A 21,711-nucleotide genomic window follows, 5' to 3' on the forward strand; every position below is an offset into this window, starting at 1 on the left:
CCTCACCGCACGCGCGCGCGCGCACACACACACACACACACACAGACAATTACAATGACTTATGTTGTATCTTCTGATGGATTTTTCACATTAAGCTGTTTTTGCAGGGTAAAAAATAAAAAATAAAATGAAAATGAAAACAAGCCTAGGGCTACAGTAATGCAAAGACGTTCCCGTCAAGATTTCTACCAGTTGCAGCTGTTAAAAGGCAGAGGACTCCTGCCGGGGGTGGGGGGACAAAACACACGGCAACCCTACTGTGCAGCCTCCCCAAAGTTCTGCAAAGGTTGCCTGGTTTCTCTGTGCTGGTCCGGATAGGGGGTGCCAGAGAGCCTAAGCGACACACGGAGCAGCAGCACCAGCTCCATCGGTTGTCATTCCAGGCAGGGCAAGGCAGGACATCTTGATGTGGCAGCGTATTCGGGGTCATGCTGCTCTCACTCTGTGCAGGAGGCTGGCCACCTCAGAAACAAGACAAGAGCCCTGGTTTGTACACTTCTTCCTGTGCAGGCACAATGCAAGTCGTGCTGCTCTAGGCGCATAGGCAGAACCGGGGGAGGGGGGGGGCAGGCAGGGCAGGTGCCCTGGGCGCCACTGAGGTGGGGGCGCCACACCAGTTCCTGCCACCCCCACCCCATTGCCCCCCTGCCCAGCCCCAGGGCCCCTCAGCCACTTGCCTCCAGCTCCGGCCTAGGATCAGCAAGGCCTGCAAACTGCAGAGCTCTTCTCTCCCCGCCTCTCAGCTGATCGGCGGGTGGGCAGGGCTTCCAGAGAGGCCTCCCAGTAGGCCTCCCTGAAGCCTGAACTCGGCAGGCCCCAAGCAAGGAAGGAAGGAGGCAGAGCTCTCCAAAGCAGCAGAAGCAGCAGCCCCCCTGCCCAGACCATCCAGAACAGCTATTGCTAGGTAGGCTGTGAATTCCTTTTTGGGGTCCCCCCACCCCTATAGGAATCTGCTTGCCATAGGGCTTTGATATGGGGGTGGGTGGGGCGAGACTGAGAAGTCTCTGAATATTTAATTGAAAACAGACTGGAAAATGTGCTGGCTTTAAAAACAAAAACTATCTAAAAAGGCCTATAAGTGGCTTGTTTCAGGGCAGAAAATTACAAAAACTTCTGGAACAAGTATATTTTATTTATTTTCATTCAACCATTCATAAATGCACTTATGTTCAAGTTGTTTTGCAACCCAGAAGGTCTGAGTGAGAACTGTGAAGCATGTGTTGTGCTTTTATTTTATTTTATTTTATTTTATTTTTCTTGTGTGTGAACTGCTCCCCAATAACTTGCAGCGACTTCAGGGTAAATCTGGCCAACATGTGAATGCAGCACCTCTATTCCAGAGGAGATGTGTGTTAAAGGGCTTTAAAAGCCTGGTGTGAAAAACCTCCTGGAATCAAACTTTTCTGAATTTGTTCAGAATTCTGAGAAAACAAACATTGGCTCACCCTGCAGGGTTGAAAGTCTCCTTTGCTAATCCGCAGCGAGGGGGCCATTTTAATCATTAGCGTTGCTAGTGTGTTCTAGGCATTAAAAGTAGCACAAATATCTAGTACTCGGTGGATATCACTATATACTGTGAAGTGTGCATGTGTGTATTCAGTGAAATGTATTTCCAGGCAGCATACGTATTTTGAAAGATCCGACTTAAATCCTTGGGGGCCTGTGGTGTGTGGAGGCCCTGGACTTTGAGGGGCTGGGGGCCCATTTTGAAATCTCATCTTGTCCCATTCCAACCTTGCTATGCCCCTGGCGGTCACTACACATGGGTTTCTGCACAGCACCTGCACAGAAGAAACTTCCATGTAGAAAATGTGTCTCTTGTAAATTGACCCTGAATTTTCCATCCATGACTGGGATATCTGAGAGTTAGAGTCAATAATAGAGTCAACAGCACACTGCTTGTGACAGGAAGGGGCAAATTACAAGGATTTCTTAGTCTGGCAGGGGCTGGTTTGGGCCCTGGCAGAACTTGGCTGTCTGCTCCTGTTGCAAATTCCTCTGTCTAGTGTGGCAAACTAATGTATCCTCCTCCCTCTTGGTGTCAAAGTAAGCACTAGTGTGGTGAATGCACATATACCCCATCATGAGCCAACAGTCATCATAAGACAAAGGCTGGCAGGAATCATTCACTGGTGTGTGTATATATATATATATATATATACACACACACACACACCACCACCACCAGCTTCTTCTTCCCCTATTTTGCTAGTGGCTATTTGGGCAGGTGATCCTCTAGGACAAAGTCATGTTTTTTAAAAAGCATGAGATGAGACAGAGAAAATGACACTTGGAATCCTCGCATAACTCCCGACTGTTGTTTGAAGTCTTTTCCTGAGATGGCTCATGTTTTCAGGTTTGGATCAACAACCATGTCTAGATGGTACAGTGTTCCTTTTCAGAGGGATTTCCAGATATTGTTGACTACAAGTCCCATCATCCCTGTTTGGATAGGGGCGCAATTTCAGTGCTTGCCCTAGGCGCCATTTTCCCTAGTTACGCCTCTGTCTAGGCGAGTGCCTAGTCAACGTGTATGCCTGAATCAACCTGGGCAAAGGAAGGGGTGACGTTACTTGTTGGAATCCCTGTTGTACCTTTTTCTCCATTGCCTGCTCGTTTGGCTATATGGTTCTGCTGAATGCTCTTTCGGGACACATCTGAAGTGCCTGTTCAGTGGCTATGAAACGCTCTAGGCATTGGGTCCTTTCCCCCCTTTTTAAACAGAGCAGTGGGATCCCTGTTTCCTTCACCCCTTTGGCTCCCCTTCCCCATCTATGGCCCTTTTTGTGCTTCATACCATTTATATGGCTGTTCCCATTTCTTTCTTTTTTGAAATTGTTATTATTGAGTTGTAAACTGCTCTGGTTCCTTTGGATGAAAAGAGGGGTATCAAATCTTTTTTTAAAAGGCATCAGCTAAGCTACCTCGAAATAAGAAGTATCTTATCCCACCTACATCACTCCTAATGAAAGGCTCTCCCTAAAAGGGTTCGATCCTCCGAGTTCTGGAAGTGAGGTTGAAGTACTCACAGGTGGAAAGCCGCACTGGGAGGTGGCACACGGTGGAGTCTAGGAGGTCTGGTGACTTTCCAAAGCTTGAGGACTTCTATGGTGCTACGGCACGGGTTGGAGTAATTCCCTATGGCTGCTGCACCCAACCTATGGCTGCGGTGCCCAACTCCCATAAATAAGTCCAAAAAGATCATGAGCAGCAAATTGCAGTTGCTGTTGCTGTTGCTTGCAACAGGGACCATACTACAGAGCTGATCCATTCCTGCCATCTTTTGATCTCCAATGTCGGTTGGACATCAGAGTCTGCACCCTGAGCATTCCACGGCAGTGACATCATTTTTGCAGAACTCCGAGCATGACTGCTATGGCAACAATGTAGGCCCAAACGCACAGACAATCAGTTGATGGGCTTGAGATGTTTGGAGCTGTTGGCTCTGTGGAGAACTGAATGTGAAACTAACACTTGTTGACTGACATACAGGGATCTGGATTGCATAAAGTGATTAGTGTGGTTGCCATAAAGTGATTAGTGTGGTTGCCTGTGGAGCTGGTTTTGAGAATGCAGATTTCCTAGGCAATTCTGGTCAACCCACTGTGGTTAACTCACATTGAACCAGGATCTGACAGCGGGAGACCAGTGAGTCCTCTCTCTGTGGCTCCAAGCATCTAACATTCAGCCCAGCTATATCTGGCTATCTTCAGTCTACCCGCCCCCGAGGAACCTGTCCGTCCTTGGTCTAAGCACCTGACGGGAGAGGAGAGCTGGTCTTGTGGTAGCAAGCATGACTTGTCTTCATAGCTAAGCCGGGTCTGCTCTGGTTGCATCTGAATGGGAGACTAGAAGTGTAAAGCACTGTAAGGTATTCCCCTCAGGGGATGGAGCCGCTCTGGGAAGAGCAGAAGGTTTCAAGTTCCCTCCCTGGCTTCTCCAAGATAGGGCTGAGAGAGGCTCCTGCCTGCAACCTTGGAGAAGCCGCTGCCAGTCTGTGAAGACAATACTGAGATAGATAGACCAATGGTCTGACTCAGTATATGGCAGTTTCCTATGTTTCCTATAAACATACAGGTAGCCCATTGAATTTAAAAGTCCATGCATTGAAATGAGAGAGAATGCTCATTCCCTACTCACTCCTCCCAACTCATGAAGCTAAGATGTTCAAGAGCTGAGCTTGCTAGGTCATAGCAAGATGAGGCTCATCTGCGAATGATGAGATGAGGCTTCAATTTACCTGGATGAGACCTTTCAGTCCCTCTTCTGCTAAACAGTCAATGGGGTCTTCCTGGGGAGAGCTATACTCCACTGCCACTTTCCCATTCTCTGAAACAGACAAGTTAACAAGGCCAAGTTTTAACAAAGGAATAATTAGAAGTAAAATCCTTTTGTCTATTATTTTGTAACATTCCTCACCTTTATTCAAGGTTTGGAATGAAATGATGATTTTAATGTTAGTCTTGCTAAAGAGTCCATGACAGCTATTTGGTCTTCTATATGCAGCAAAAAGAAGAACGTGCCCTGATCTCAGGCTTACAATCCAGAGTCCAACTAGATAGGACACAAGAGATCTGGCAGCAGGAACTCCTATATCACATCTGGCTTGGCCCTCAGGAAGGCTAGGCACACAAGGGAAGGGGAGTGGAGGAGGGCAAAGGCAAACGTGCAACAACCATTACAAAATGTCGGTGTAGTCAAGAGTTTTTATTAGGAAGAAGGGCAGTCAGGAGGGCAGGAGTTTGAATAATAGGGTAGAACACAAGTTGATGGGCAGAGTCCTAGGAACATAGGGAGCTGCCTCTACCCGACCATTCTCCATCTAGCTCAATATTTTCTACACTGACTTACAGCCACTTTCCAAGGTTCCAGGCAGGAGTCTTACCCACCTCTACCTGGAGATGCCAGAGATTCAACTTGGGAACTTGTACATTTAAATTCTTCCTTTAAATGGGAAAGCATTTCTACAGAGCAGATGCTCTGTAGAGATGTAGACAGATGATCTACCACAGGACTACAGCCCCAACCCAAAGGGGAGTATTTGACCCTTACTAGGAAGCTGCCATATACTGAGTCAGACCATTGCTCTATCTAGCTCATTATTGTCTTTGCAGTCTGGCAGCGGCTTCTGCAAGGTTGCAGGCAGGAATCTCTCTCAGACCTATCTTGGAGAAGCCAGGGAGGGAACTGGGAACCTTCTGCTCTTCCCAGAGCGGCTCCATCCCCTGAGGGGAATATCTTACAGTGCTCACACTTCTAGTCTCCCATTCATATGCGACCAGGGTGGACACTGCTTAGCTAAGGGGACAAGTCATGCTTGCTACCACAAGACCAGTTCTCCTCTCATAATGCTCACTCATCCAAATACAAACCAAGGTCAACCCTGCTTAGCAAACAGGACAATTCATGCACGCTACCACAGGACCAGCTTTCTACCCCAAAGAGTTGGGGCATGGGGGATTTTATGGAGACTGAAGGTATCAGATGAGTGAAGAGAGCATGGAGGGGCATGGAGGGAGAACAAGCAACTGAAGGCATCTGAAAGTCAAGTCAATGTTCGTTTGTTTCCCCCCCCCCCCCAGACAGTTTAGAACATCATCTCTTGTCACTTCTATCTGACTCAGTTCTTTAGCCTCCATCCCCGAAAAGCCTGGTTCAAGAACAGCCATATGGTCAGTATCCTCTGCCATGAAGACAGACGCAAAGAACTCATTGAGCTTCTCTGAAACCTCCATATCCTCCTTAATCATCCTTTTCACTCCCTCATTGTCTAATGGGCCAACCGCCTCCCTGGCAGGTTTCCTGCTTCTGATGTATTGAAAGACGTTTTTCCTATCCCCCTTGATACTTCTAGCTAAATGTTCCTCAAACTCTCTTTTTGCCTCCCTTATTGTCACCTTGCATCTCTTTTGCCAGAGTTTGTGTTCCTTTCTGTCCTCTTCGTTTGGACAGGCCTTCCAATTTCAAAAGGAAGTCTTCTTCCCTTTGATGGCTTCCTTGACAGTACCCGTTAGCCATGCTGGCATCCTCCTGGACTTAGTGGTACCTTTCCTCCTTTGGGATATACAATCTAACTGGGCTTCTAGTATTGTGGATTTCAGTAAACTCCATGCATTCTGGAGCAAAGTGACTCTCCTGATTTTCCCTTTCAGTTTTCTTTTCACCATACTCCTCATTTGGGAGAAGTTTCCTCTTCTGAAACGCAAAATATCTGTGTTAGACTTCCTTGGTGATTCTTTCCCGGCACGTAGGCTGAATTTGATGGCACTATGGTCACTGTTCCCTAAAGGGTCGATGACACTGACATCACGCACCAGGTCCTGGGTGCCACTCAGGATTAAGTCCAAGGTCGCCTTCTCTCTGATTGGTTTCAAGACCAACTGTTCTAGGGCACAGTCATTGAGTGTATCTAGAAATTTGACCTCTCTGTCATTACCTGACTGAATTTAGCCAGTCTATGTGTGGGTAATTGAAGTCACCCATTATTACAGCCCTGCCTTTTCTTGACGCCTCCCTGATTTCCCCCTGCAACTCCCAGTCACTGTCAGCGTTTTGATCCGGAGGGCAATAGCATGTCCCCAGTAGCACGTTTCCTTTCATGCCTTGTATTGTCACCCACAGGGTTTTGTGGAGGACTCCAGTCCACCTCGGTTTTCTAGCTTGTTAGATTCTATCCCTAACATACAGTGCTACTTCACCTCCAAGGCGCCCCTTCCTGTCCTTTCTATCGAGGATGGGATGGCATTTGCCGAACCAGATACTGCCCAGCTCCCGTCAGCATCACGATGTGTGATGTACGCAACCTTCACACCAGGCAGGCAAGTCACCGTGCAGTCAACACATGGTCACAAACACATCTATCTATACCTCTAATGATTGAATCACCCACTACAAAGAGGCCCCGCCCCGCAGGAGTATCCCCTGTGCAAAAGGATATGAGCTCATGTTCCAATGAAGGGGTCCCTCCTAAAGGAGCATTTCCCTCTTCCTCAGACCAATGTCTTCCTTGCCAGAGACCTTCATTCTCCCTGACAGCAGAGGAGCTATCAGCCCTGGAGTGGGATGCCTCTACCGTGTCCCTGAAGGTCTCGTCCGCATGCCTCTCTGTCTCTCGGAGCTTCTCCAGATTCACCACCTTGGTCTCAAGGGAACAAATTTGTTCCCTGAGAGCCAGGAGCTCATTGCACCGAGCACACACCCATGACTTCGGCCCATGGGGCAAATAGTCATACATGTGGCACTCTGTGCAATACACTGAGAAGTGCCCACTCCCCTGCTGACTTTCTGTCTCCGTACCGCTTTTGTTGGCTGTTTGCAGTATTTAGAGATAGTTTATTAGGATAGGTCGGAGCTCTACTGGTCAGATATTTAACTGTCCAAACAGCCTTTCTCAAGAATATGATGGAGGGATTCGTACTTACATTCCCTTCTCCTCTGCGCTTCTTGTGATCACGGGGGCTTGTTCCAGCCTCCTCCGCACACTTCCCGCTAAACAACTGCAAAATGCCAACGTCCTGTTTGCTATCCCTGTTCACTATGCTCTGTTCGCTATGTTCTTGGGCCTTCACTTCTTATGTCGGGAGTAGGCTTCCAACTGAGGCACAGGATGTGGGTCCAAGAAATGTCAAAGGAATGTGGGGTCTCCCACAGCCCTAGCTGACTATGCCCCCTCCAGGTCGGGACAAACAAAAACACTGGGGTTTGCTAGCCTTGGCAAATGCTAGCTCTGGCAAATCACACACACACACACACACACACACAGTCCTTAAAGAGAAACCAGCCCCTCAAAATCTCCCCTCCTCCTGTTAGTTGGTTTGAAGGGGGGAAGGCTAGTTGTTCTGTTTAGAAAAGCCTGCTCACCTCCTCAAGCTGTGTCTCCTCTTCACAGAGTAGGCTTCTAACTCTTTGTTGCCACTGCTTCTCTTGCTCCAGTAGCTGGATCTGTTTCCTTCTTGTTCTCTTCTTCGTATGCACAAGTCTCCCCTGCTGATGGGGTTGGTGGGAGAGAAGCAGCTACTGTAGCTAGCAAAGCAGAAGCAATGAGGAGAGGCCACCACTCTATGCTAGAAGCACCATTTTCTCTGTCTCCACTGCTGACTTGCAGTTTCATACAGTGACATGCCCAGAAGAGCCAGCATAGTGTAGTGTTTAGAGTGTTGGACTAGGACCAGGAAGACCCGAGTTTGAATCCCCTTTCCACCATGAAACTCACTGGGTGACTCTGGGCCAGTCATATATCTCTCAGCCTAAACTACCTCACAGGGTTGTTGTGAGGATAAAAAAAGGCATGTACACCACGCTGAGCTGCTTGGAGGAAGAGCGGGATCTAAATGTCAAAATCAATTAAAATAGATTAAATAAATTTTCTAAAGATAAGGCACCTGGGCAATGGAGAAGAGGTAGAGACCACTGTCTGCATCAGGAGCGGGGCCAGGATAAAGGGGAGGACACCTGAAAGGAGGGTGACAGAGTGTAGAGGACCTGGTGGGAGGCGGTGGTAGCAGGCAGGTGAGACTACACCTGCAGGGGGGCAGGGTGCCTACACTTGCCATCCTAGGGCATAAGTGCCGCCTGAGACTGTCACCTCACCTTGCCTCATGGGGGAGCCATCTCATCTGGATGAAGAATGCCTTAGCCCACTCTTTGCTGCCCTTGGCCTTCGTCACCATGCATTTCTTGATGGCGAGTCTCCTCCTCCACAATTCCCACCATCGTTGGAGAAGATCCCAAGCTTTAAAGCCAGTAACTCGTGTCTCTGCTCTTCCACCTAGGACTCAGAAAATTGTCTGGGAGAAACTCCGCTAAGCAGGTGAGGATCTGATCCGTCCTGTGGATGGAAACCACTTGGAACCCCAGGTAAGAGTGGGAGAGAAGCAGGATTTTAAAAATGTGTTTTTATTTTTAAAAGGAAAAGGCCTTGCCTCGAACAACAAGCAGGATCTTTTGAAATGCGTCCAAGAGTGCTTGATGTGCTGCAAGCTTCTGGGCTCTCTTGGCGGCCATAAGAAACTCTGAAAGACAATACCTTTCTGTTATAAGAAAAAGAGATTGGTCTGAGATATATAGGCATGTCTTAGTTTTAGTTGAGTTGAGTTTATTACTGTCAATGCATATAAAGATAGCTGTTATCCAACATCCTAACCGAGCCAAGAATCTAGAAGACTGGACAGGATGATCTAGGCATGTCAATTTGTTTCTGAAAATGATTGAGCTAATAATCAATGCTAGCTGGGTGAATGTCTAAAGAATGCTGTATCTTGGGCCTGAAAATCAATGGGACTGTTCTCATGACCAGCCTAACGCGGGCAAGGGCAGCCCAGCTGATGTTAGGCCGGGATCTCCATGGATCCCGATGCTTCTCACCTACCTAACCCTTCAAACCAACCCAGCTGTTAGCTAAGATTTTGCAAGCGCACCCTTAACCTGGCTGCCGGTTATTGTGTGTCTCGTTGGGCTGAGTTCAGCCCTAGGAGATACAGAATCTGACAGGCAAATCCCCCATTGCATTGTGCATGTAGTGCATTGTAGAATATTTATTTATTTATTTATTTAACATGCATCCTCCCAAAATAGCAAATAAGCATGTATCTATTCTTTATATGCGGATGATATGGAAATCATGTCCCAAACCCCAATTGGTTTGAGACGTGCTTTGTGCCTCCTTTCAAAATTTTGTTCCCAAGAGTTCATTGAGATAAATTATGGAAAAACTAAAGTCCTAGTCTTTGCAAAACGACCTAGGCAATATTGTTGGTCCATCAATGGTCATAGGATTGCACGGGTCCAGGGATTAAGCTAGTGCGGGGCCTGTAGCATATGTTATAAAGGGGCCCTAAATTTAAAAAATGCACATAAATATTAAAACAAATTATTTACTATTTTATGCAAAGTAAAATAATTCCATATTTGCATTTGCTATAATAGTCGACTTTCTTTTAAAAAGCCCACCCCTTGGCTTTTTCATGAGAACCAACCCGCCCTAAAACAACTGACTTGAAGTAATGCCTATTTATTTCGCTCCAACCTTTCCCAAATTGAGGATTTGGAGACAATCACCTTACCGACTCCAGCCTGGAATCCCCTCCATCCTATTGGTGTCAAGATGGTCATTTTCCGCTCACAAGATAGTATAAGACAGAGTTAGAACCTCTCCCTTTGCCTCGTGGTTTTCTGCAAATCTCCATGAATCTCCTTGTTATGCCACACCCATGTTTGTCCTTATAGAGACCTTTTATAGAGAATTTGGACCAGGGAAGGAACAGCCTGAAAGGATACCTATTGCTAGCATCCCATGAGAGTACAAAACTCCCTCCCCCCGGTCTGAGCCGGCCTGCAGCTGGAGCGTGGTGAGCAGCGCTGCTAGAGCTCCTATGAGCTGCTGCTGCTGTCCATACCAGACGGAGCTGGGAAGCTCCAAGGGGGCCGCGAGAGGGAGGAGGGAAGTCACGCAGCACCTCCTTAGGAGCTAGGCATGTTTGCTTGCTGCAAGAGAATATGACCCGACAGCAAAAGTCAGGCTCCGAGTGCCAAACAGGGCACAGAATTTCCTTCCCGGTGGGGTTTGGCTGACTGCAGAGGGAGGCATGTGTGCAAAAAGTGCGTACAAGCGGCGGCAACCCGCTCCTTGTTTGTTGCCAAGCAGAACCTCCCATCTCGCACCACTCAGCCGCGCTCACATTACAGCGCAGACTGAAAAGCAGTCCCGGTGCATCTAGCTAAACGCCCAGTTCTCCTTCACTCCACGCCACCGTCAGGCAGACAAACGCCCTGCTCTTGGCTGTTTGATCTGCTGTCGCCCCCCGCCCCCCTTCCTTCCTTCCTTAGTTCCTTCCAAAAGGGAAACATTTGCATCTGTGTTGCAAGGGAAACAGACTTTTGGCAGCAGCAGGCAGCGAGGACGGAGAAGCGGCACCAACTCAGTCGAGAGCAGAAAGAAGAAGGGGCAGTTCAAGCTGGGCATGCGGGGCCCTCCGAAACGCGGGGCCCGTAGCAAATGCTACATTTGCTACTCCGTTAATCCGGCTCTGCACAGGTCAACTCCTTTAAATACCTAGGAGTGGTTTTTCATTCATCAGGCTCACGCAATGCCCACCTCAAATCTACTTTGTTGACGGCACAGCTAACTACGAACCTTATGACATCTTTTCATTTCTCGAGGGGGGCTTCTTATATCCCCGCTGCAGTTAAACTATTTGTATCCAAAGTCCACTCTCAAGTGCTGTACGGAGCCCAAATAGGACCTGTTAGCAACTTCACGGCTTTAGAAGCCCTGCAGTCTACATTTCTGAGATCTATATTGTTAGTCCCCCAATGCGTGCCTAATGTTGTGTTAAGACGAGAGGTGAGTATGATTAGATTGGAAACTTGTTATTGGAGGAATATCATATTATTCTGGTTAAAATTTGTCTTCTCTTGTCTAGGATTGGCCCCCCTTATTAAGACTGATTGTTTCAGATTGAAGTGGAAGACCCAAATTATTGACAAATTGGCTCATTGTGGTTTCTCTCAGGATGAGATGATCAAAATGGGATATGATCGAGCCAGGATTGAGATCAAACAACATATCATGGACATGGAACTGCAGGAAGAAGTTGATTCCTTGCCTAAGAATGTCTTTTTGGGGGATCAAATGTTTAACATTCAACCAGCTAGCTTTTTGAGTCTAATTACCATTCCTAAATTTAGACGTGCTTTGACGCTCGCCTGTCTAAATGCACTTCCATCTGCTGTTATGGAGGGAAGATTTAAAGGTACCCCTTTCTCTACTCGACTTTGCCCTTGCGGGTCTGGTCAAGTGGAGACAAGTGCGCATGCCATTTTATAATGTCATTTCTATAGGGACGCCCGCTTAAGATTAGTGTCCCCTTTGCTGCAACGTTTCCCTGGGCATTTGGATGACTTCTATTTGAAGTATTTACTGTCCAGTCTTGATGACGACCTAATTTGCAAAATGGCAAGGTACTGTTATATCATTTGCAACATCCGCTTAGGTTTTCATTAATGTTTTGCCTTCTGTTTTCCGTGATTCCTGTTTTATGATTGTAATGGTGGGTGCTCTGCTCTCTTGGGCTTTCAGTAAGATCTATCTGGAGTTCACCACAACTGTCTTAATTTTAACCTGTCAATATTACAATCTGTTTGATTTATTATGCTGAGTTTTTTGTAAGTATGTATGTTTTACTAAGTATTGGTCTATGACCGCAATAAAGGATGACTGACTGACTGACTGACTGAAACTGTTCAAATTGGGATTTTGAGAGCAATAGAGGGAAAGGCAGAGCCAGCATGGTGTAGTGGTTAGAGTGCTGGACTAGGACCGGGGAGACCCGTGTTCAAATCCCCATTCAGCCATGAGACTTGCTGGGTGACTCTGGGCCAGTCACTTCTCTCTCAGCCTAACCTACTTCACAGGGTTGTTGTGAAAGAGAAACTCAAGTATGTAGTACACCGCTCTGGGCTCCTTGGAGGAAGAGCAGGATATAAGTGTAATAATAATAATAATAATAATAATAATAATAATAATAATAATGATAATAGAAGTCCCACTACTTCCATCCATCCCATCCTTCCTTTCCCACCCTCATCCCCCTCAAGGTACTCTGTGAGGCAGGTCACATGGCTGTGATTAGAACAGGCATATGTTTCTTCCTGCCTGGGTAAAGTGCTGGGTATGAGAGCTGGGTAGGAAGGCACTCTCTGACTCGGCTCCTCTCCCCCAGAAATCACTTCTCTCTCTCCAGCCTTTTACTTTCACACAATCCTAAAACAGGAGCATTGTGTGAACTGCCTTTATATCTCAACGTTTTGCAGGTCACCATGAGTGACTAGGAATATTTCCGGCAACAATACTGTAGGAGATAACAAAATGAGAGCCTCCTCTCAACTCCTGAGTTCTCCACACACTGGGAATTTGGAGGGGGGGGGAGTCTGGCTTTGTGTTGGGCAAGCAGAGATCCCTGGGGAGGAAGTTGGCAACTATGAAGAGCTGGCTACCAAAGCCAATCCACATCTGTAGACACAATACATTTACAGTGGACAGCTGCTTACATATTAGATCAAACTAGTTCATCACTTCTCCGAGGTAGTGAATTCGCAGACCATTTGGTTACAGAAGTGATTAGCAATTGGCAGACTTCTGTCTACGCTCAGCACACAATGAGCTACTGGCTTGCTCTCTCACCTAGCCATGGAGGTAGGTCATGACACTTAAATGAAGCATACCTGCAGACTTGGTATGAAAGCTTCTTTTCACTGAAATGACAGTGAAAACAGCAGGTCATCCTTACCGTAATGAGACAACTAGACCAGCCATTGAAGCCAAGATAGTGATTGGTTACGTTTTGCCATTGGTAGCTGTGCAGACTTGCTGTGGAAAGGGCCTCTATCTGGTACAGATGGAAACCTGGATATGAATTAAAAAAGAACTCTCTGTATATGGAACAGGAGTTCCCAACAGGGGGTACTAGTACCTCTAGTGGTACTTGAAGGGCTCTCGGGGCTATGCAGAGACCTCCTGCCACGCGATGTGTTCCTCATCTGAGGACTGCCGGCTGGAAGCCAACATGTTCTCAGCGATATATCTATTGTAGAAGGGGAGGGAGGAGGGTGAAGCCTCTCTTCCTGTGCTTCTGACTGGCTGGCTATGTGCAGAAGCTCAGCATACTCCTTCCCTCATCCTGACAGACGGAATATCAGCACCAAGTTTTAATGCTACAGTCATGAGGTAGGCTACTCCAGCCACAGACTTACATCCAGAGCAAGTTAGTCATCAGCAGTCTTCTTGAAATTAGTGGGACAAGTTGATTAATTTCAGTGGGAATACTCTTGAGTAACTGAGTCTGGATGTAAAGCCAGTGACTGGAGTAAGCTGTTTCATAACTGTAACCTTTAGATTTGTGTGTGCATAGATACACAATAAGCTGCGCTACACTGATGACACCACTCTGAGAGCTGAGAATGGGGCTCTAGTAATGAAAGTGAAGGAGCACAATGAAAAAATGGGACTACAATTACATGTAAAGAAGACTAAACTAAAGACAAGAAAGGGGTACAGCAACCAGCCTCAGAATAGACACTGAAGACACTGAAGTGGTGGATAGCTTCTCCCTTTTAGGATCGACTGTCAACGGTAAAGGATTCAGCAGTCAAGAAATACGCCGCAGACAAGCACTTGGTAGGGTTGCAATGAAGGCCTCAGAAAGGATATTTAGATGCCTTGAGGAGTCTACACCTACAAAGATTAGAATCGTTTGGACAATGGTTTCCCCATGACACTCTGTGGATGTGAAAGGCGGACTCTGAAGAAACAAGATAGAAAAAGCATTGACGCTTTTGAACTTTGGTGCGGGAGTAGACTCTTGAGGATACCATGGTCAGCCAGGAAAACAAACCAATGGATCATAGAACAAATCAATCCAGAATTTTCACTCGAGACACAAATGACGAGACTCAAACTATCGTACTTCAGACAGATTACGCGAAGACCCAGCTCCCTTGAGAAGTCTATAATTCTGGGGGGAGTTGAAGGAAAGAGAAGAGGACAACCAGCAACAAGGTGGATGGACTCAATTATGACAGCAATGAATGCATCACTGAGAGACCTGAGAGATCACCCTGGAGAGAATCTATCTATGTGGTGGCTAAGAGTTGACACCTACTTGACGGCACTTAATCAATCAGTCAATCCATCCATACACACACACACACACACACAGACACACACAATCTCTACAGGGTATCTGAATTGAAGGACTGGTCTGTGAGCAGAAAAGGTATGCTTTTCTGGTTGGGAATCCTGTATTAGAAGATTAGAAGTAAAAAGGTTGGGAATCCTGTATTAGAAGATTTGCACAAACTTCTTCTCCCAGGGGTGGGGATGGAAGGTGAGCTTCAATCCTGCCTGGAACATGGCATGGATGTGGGTGTGCTTGGGCACACCCATCGGAGATGCTTTGCTGGCATGATTGGAGCTACTGGAGTGTGGCTCCATCTTGTTCTACAGAGGTCATATGAGGCATTACATCAAAGCTGTGTTTGGATCCAGCAGGCCAACCGCTCCACTGCCAGAAGTCTATGTACTCCCTGATTCTACCGTTGCATTGCACAAGCACAGTATTTTGAAAGAAAGTCAGCGTCCTGAGACATTTTCCTCCAAAAGAAGATCTACAGTCCTCAAGGCTGTAATAATAGTCTTGAAAGGTATGTCTAGTACCTGGTGAAATCTCAGAAATGTGGGGAGGAAACTGGGGGTGCTGAATAGTAGAGGCTGGCAGGGATGCTGGTGTTATTTCTGTTTGTAAGTGCTTTTGTTTTGCATCTGAAGATTGGATTGTAGATTAAATTTTCTGTAATTTGAAATTGTAGACTAGGTAGAGAGGCAGGTGGCCAAATGATAAAGAGACCATTGTAATCATCTTAACACAAATGTAAGAATTGCTTTGCTGGATTGCATAGATGCATCTAGTCCAGCATCCTGTTTCCAACAGTGGTAAGCCAGGTGATTCATGAAAGCCCACAAGCAGGACATTAAGACCGCAGGCCTGCCCTGTTGTTTGTCCCCAGGACTTGCTATTCAGCCTCATCCGGGGAGATATTACTCAATGGCTTTCACTCTTATACAGTTGGAGCTGTACCTGGGGCAGGCTGTGGCAGATGCAAAGGTGGCCTAGGTGTGCTTGTTGCCACCTCTCTACACGCATCCTCGAAGCTGCTTCCACCGCTCAAACAATATGCTATGACAGTTTTGATTCAATTCGGCTGCTGCAGTCTGCTGAAAATTAACATCTATCTCTCTCCGATACGGAGGAAGCCTCAGGTCAGATCAATGTGGACTGAACTGGAAAACTACGTAGGAGATCTCCTCCTCTCCATTCCGAATACATTTGTGGTAATGGGTGGTGATTTAAACGCTAGGCTGGGCCCTGATGACCATACTTCATACACTCAACAGAGGGCTTATCCACCCAGTCCCGAGGCAGACGGGCTCCTTCTTATCCATCTTTCAAAGGACCAAAGGTCAAGTTATGCAGGTCTCTGCTTGAGTCTAATGACCACCCGACTTAATCTCTGCATTCTGAAGGACTCGCTTGAAAACGACCATCCTGCCAACTTCACCTATCTGGCCTTCTCTGGGATGTGTCTGATTGACTACTTTATCGCCTCAGGGAACCTTCTCCCTCTGGTGGAGGGTTTTGAGGGTTGTCTCCAAATTTGACAGTGATCATCTCCCCATCTCGCTCCTTCTAAAGCCTTTCATCTATCAGTCCCATATGGAGAACCATGATCATCCCACCATATCCTTGGTGGGAGGAGCATATTGCCGTGCTAATGGGTCTCCACAACTGGATCAAGCACTAAGTGAGCTACTCGCCTCTGACCACCTGCAGTGTATTCAATCAACCTCTCTAACTAACAACCCTACTTCTGCACCTTTTGAGTCCTACAATGCCCTCGTCCAGGAATAACAGCAGCTCTTCTCTCGCAAGATCTGTGAGCTACGTGCACAGTGCCAACAGGCCTCCAAGCAGTGGTTGGATAAGGACTGTGCTAAAGCCCCAAAAGCCCATCCCTACACCTATCAAGTCTATAAAGCTAGTTCTGGACAGTTGGCCGCACAGAATCTCCTTCTGCAGAAAAGACAGCACAAACTTCTGCTGCTTCGTAAGAAAAGAGATGCCATGAAAGATGCCTGGATGGGTCTCATTCAGGCCATTAGAGCCAAAGATTCTGCCATGTTCTGGCATCTTTACAAAGCACTCTCCCACTTATGAACCAAATCACCTGGACTGTCATCTTCATCCAGAGATCTGGGAGAACTATTTTCATGACCTATACAAAGAGCCTGCTGCTGTTTGCAGAAGTTCCACCTGTGCCATTGAAGACACTCCAGCGTGGGCACCAGTGTCAACCTCTAAGATTCACAGTCTAGTCACCCAGTTAAGACTGGGGAAGGCTCCAGGCGAGGACCTTATTCCACCAGAGGCCGTAAAAAATAAGCTAGACTGGTGGGCCCCTGTCCTGGCTTCTCACTTCGCCTATGTTGACACGAGTGGCCAAATTCCCAAGAACTGGGGGGGGGGGGGCAGTGATCATTGCCTTATATTTAAAAGGGCAAGAAGGATGACCCTGCCAATTACAGACCCATCACTTTGCTGAATACAATCAGCAAACTTAATGAGAGACACCTATCCGGGAAGCTTAAAGATGGATTGGAACAGGAAAATCATCTTGCTGAGGAACAAGCAGGATTCAGGGAATGGCGCTCGACCATCGACCAGTGCCTAGTTCTACAGCACCTTATCGGGAAATACTCTTCCTGCCGGGTGACCTCCCTCTATGCCGCCTTCATCGACCTTAAGGCAGCATTCAACTCCATCTCACGTGTCAAATGAAGGGAGAAGCTGGAAGCCTCCTGCATTGACCGGTGCCTGCTATACCTTCATTGCACCCTGCACATGAACACAACACTCCAGGTGAGATGTAGCCCCTGAGGCCACCTCACAAGAGCTGAAGGGCATCAAGCACACTGGGAGATACATTGCCATCCTGTTCTACGTGGCTGATACAGCCATTCTCTCAAGGACCCCCATTGGCCTTAGAAGAACACTGAGGGCCCTGACGCTGCACTGCAGGGAGAACTGCCTGGAAATCAATGATAAGAAAACTAAAATTATGGCCTTTGTCAGGAGGCCCAAGATCCACTCTTGGCACATTGAGGGGCATAAGATTGAGCAAGCTGCACACTTCAAAGACTTGGGAGTACTTTTCCATTCTGGTGGCCAAGTCACTAGCTAGCTTCTCGATGGTGCCCAATTGGGCCCCTTCCCCAACATTGTGGCTCTGGAACTTGTACAATCTAAATTCCTGCGGGCAGCGCTCTAAGTACCGAGATGTGTCTCCAGTGCCTCTCTGTTATGCTCCAGTTAGTCACTCAGTGGGCCAGAAACTGGGAAGAAACAAAGCCCTGGTAACAGACAGTCTATTACTGACTGGCATCAGAAAGTCCTATACAACTAGCACAAGAAAGCATATTTCATGTTTAGCATGTGCCAGGCTCTCCTTTTGATCCTGTGGCAGCAGGGCAAGTCAAGGCATGGCGCTAGGGGATAACTTTGAGGGACAAATTACTCTGCCAGTGGTCAGAGGTGTTGTGAACACTTGATACCTCTAAGGCAGACCTGCTCAACTTAGGCCCCCCAGCTGTTTTGGGATAACAACTCTCATAATCCCCAGGCACAGTAGCCAATAGACAGGGATTATGGGAGCTGGAAGCCAACATCTGCAGGAGGACCAGAGTTGAGCATCCCTGATCTAAACTCAGCTTACTCTTCCGGGACTTTCTCCCTGCCAAGTAGGAGCAGACCCAGGTTCTTGCTCACCTGAGGAAAGCTCTGACAGCCTCACACCATCCACAGCATTTAAAGGGGCACAGATTGAGGAGACTGTTTCCTAGTTGGCAGCCTTTTCTCATTACCTTGGCCACCTTTCTGCTGGAAGTGAAGGACTTTGCACAGTCTCTTGTCTCAAAGACAGTGGAGGACAGACTAGTGAGTCAGAAGGCTAGAGGGTCAAGACACTGGTCATCCCTTCTCTACCGCTCTGACACTATCCCATTGGAATGTAGATTGCTACTCTCAGGGACACTTCTTTCCTTCCAGCCACTTCCTTTCTCTCCCCCTTCTCTTCCTTTTCCTTCTACCTTGCAACATGCAAGCTCTTCTCCCTGCCCCATGTGTGTAGAGATGCAGAATCCATCTGTATCCAGCTAGCTAGCTAGATTAGAGAGCCTAACTCCTCACTTTCCTATCTAGAATGGAGTTCTTTAATAAATGGCTTTTATATTGATTTGAAACTATGAACTGGCTCCAAGTTACTTTACTCTCAGCATACACGCATGCCTAACCAAATTCCGCTGTGTTGTGCCTCTGTGCACTCTGCTGTAATGAAAAAGGGATTCTCTTACCAGAGAGAATTCCCAACACTTTCAAGACTGGCAACTGGGGGCTGGGCAAGAAACTGCTGCCACCAAGCAGCCTCCTCCCCTTAAGCCCGTACACCAAAGCCTTTCACAAGTTACTACCAGAGGCAGTAGGTGGTGGGGTCAGTGGGGGGCCTGCAGCAGAGGCAGCAAATGGTGGGTGAGCAAGTCCTCAGCCGAATCTGCCCCTGCTGCTGCTAGAGTTATGCTGCTAGAGTTATGATAGTCAAGTAACTGAGGGACAGGAGTATTCTTCCTACCCTAGAGGCACGCACGGTGCACAGGTCTCCCGATTTCAGAGCAGGAACCAGAATGCTCTACAAAACCTCTGAAGCTTCCAAATGTTGTTCTGTACATAAGCAGAACTCTTGTTGTAGAGACCATGGAGGAGGAGAGGAGGTCTGTCTTTCAGAAGAATATATTTATTATCAATAATAATAATAATAATAATAATAATAATAATAGTCATAATAGTAGCAATAATAAAAAATAACACTATTTACAAAAATAACCAAGGTTGGTCTTCTCCAGATCCACTTCCTCCCCGCTCAGATGCTCTTCTTCCACCTTCGCTTTCTCCCCCCTCGCTTCCTGCACCCGAACTTCTGAAAATATGAAGTAGATACAATCATTAAATTAAAATGCTCTCAGTAAATTGGGTTTCCCCCAGTGAATCTGGGAGACATTTCTTTGTTGCCATTACAATGGCAAACTAGAAACTGTGGGCTGGTTTCCACAATTGCTTTTCCATAACCTTCAAACCTTGCTTTGTGGTTTGCCAGCACAGCCCAATTCTGGCTCTCACAGATCTTTGACAGGATTGCAGGTACACAGACAAGGTGTCTTGCAGCATTCCCGCTCTAAACCTGGTCTCCTACGGACTGAAATGGTTGCAAAACCATAATTCCTCATAGTGGGCTGGTTTATACAATTCTAATGAGAGTAGGAGACGGGTCCTACCCAGGTTTGGGAGCTGTGTGCGCTCCCGTTTCCCTTCATAACTAAAGACATGTCAGAAAAATATTTTGCAAAAGCAGATGTCTCCTTCAGATCCCTTCCTAGATCTGGTGCTCAGGTCTGAAAAACGGAAGGCTGTTCAGGTGCTAGAAATGCAGCTCTGGATTCCACCCCACAAATTTTGTTTGAGAATCCCATCACAGAGACCAGGTGTGTAGGGATGAAATGGAGTAGGGGGGACTGCCCCTCGGCCGTGGGCCCCACCTGGGTGCAGCCTCCCCCCAGGGAACCCTTCCCCCCCCAACTGCTACCTGATGATGCACCTGTCTCCTTCCCTGTTGTGACATTGCCCCAGAGGCGTAGCTAGGGCAAATAGCGCCTAGGGCAAGCACTGAAATTGCGCCCCACCCCCAAATATCTGACACTCATCTTTCAGATAACTTCACCAGAATATCACCTCAAAAATAAAAGTCAAGCTTGTTCATCTTTTAATTAACAAATGATGGCACTAACTGAACATTAAAACTGCACCTTACATGCTTTCACTGATGCAAATTGCTGAGGCAGCACACATACAGCCTTCTTCAGAAAGCAGGAATCACCACACCTATCAGCTAGTCAGAGAGGGACTGGAGACTGGATGGAGTCCTTACATTCCCTGATCTGCATGTTCATTGCATTCCAAATCCAGCAGTGTGTATTAGCAACCCCCCTGCCCTCCCCCCCCGCCAGCTGCTATCTGCCAGCAAGCAGCAGCATTCATGTTTTTTCTATCCCGCTCTTCCTCCAAAGAGCCCAGAGCAGTGAACATACTTCAGTTTCTCCTCACAGCAACCCTGTGGAGTAGGTTAGGCTGAGAGAGAAGTGACTGGCCCAGAGTCACCCAGCAAGTCTCATGGCTGAATGGGGACTTGAACCCGGGTCTCCCCAGTCCTGGTCCAGCACTCTAACCACTCTCAAGGCAGTGTGCGCACACCTGCATTCAGAGTGGGGCCTTACAGCCTCAGTGCCTCCTCCAAAACACAAGTCAGCCTACATGCACATACAGCTACAACATGCAATAAAACAAACAAAAAACCCACTCCATCTTCAGAGTAAGATACACAAAATGATCAGGCAGGGCTACTGCTGGGCAATCTCAAGGTTAGGGCAAGGAAGAGAGAGAAACTAATACATTAATTCATAAGGGGTACACTTAGGAACAATTCTGGAATGTTAATCCAACTTTCCCCTCCTTTCCCCTTCCAATCAATCAGAGCAAACAGCATAGGAAGAGAGATTTTGTTCATCCATGTGCCTATTTTTTTAAATTTATATTTACACTTATATCCCGCTCTTCTTCCAAGGAGCTCAGAGTGGTGTACATGGGGTTTTTTTATCCTCACAACAGCCCTGTGAGGTAGGTTAGGCCGAGAGATACATGACTGGCCCAAAGTCACCCAGTGAGATTCATGGTTGAATGAGGATTCAAACTCAGGTCTTCCCAGGCCTAGTCCAACACTCTAACCACTACACTATGCTAGCTCTCAGGAAAAGTCACAAAGAAATCCATCAATTACACCTGTACTCATCAGCCTCATAGAAGCAGTCTCTGCATATTAAGCTTTTTCAGGTTTCTTTTGGTGACTGCATTGTTTATGCACCTTAATACAAGTCTGTTTCTACATTGGTGTGCATGCCTGGCAGTAAATAAAAAACTTATTGTAAATTCTAGAAAGTGTCTTCAACTTTCAGATGTAGAACAACCTTTTGCACTTACGTTTACAATTACAACCCTT

At 47.1% G+C, this 21,711-nt stretch overlaps 1 long non-coding RNA gene across 1 annotated transcript; it reads left to right on the top strand.

Annotated features, from left to right (window-relative positions):
• Nucleotides 1-8,786: 8,786 nt before the first annotated feature.
• LOC128330205 (uncharacterized) lies at nt 8,787-12,223 on the top strand. Its single transcript, XR_008310010.1, has 2 exons — nt 8,787-8,856; nt 11,421-12,223. It is a non-coding gene; the product is annotated as an uncharacterized LOC128330205 (long non-coding RNA).
• Nucleotides 12,224-21,711: the final 9,488 nt, after the last annotated feature.

This window comes from Hemicordylus capensis, chromosome 6 (assembly GCF_027244095.1).
Source record: "Hemicordylus capensis ecotype Gifberg chromosome 6, rHemCap1.1.pri, whole genome shotgun sequence".
Classification (NCBI taxonomy): Eukaryota; Metazoa; Chordata; class Lepidosauria; order Squamata; family Cordylidae; genus Hemicordylus; species Hemicordylus capensis.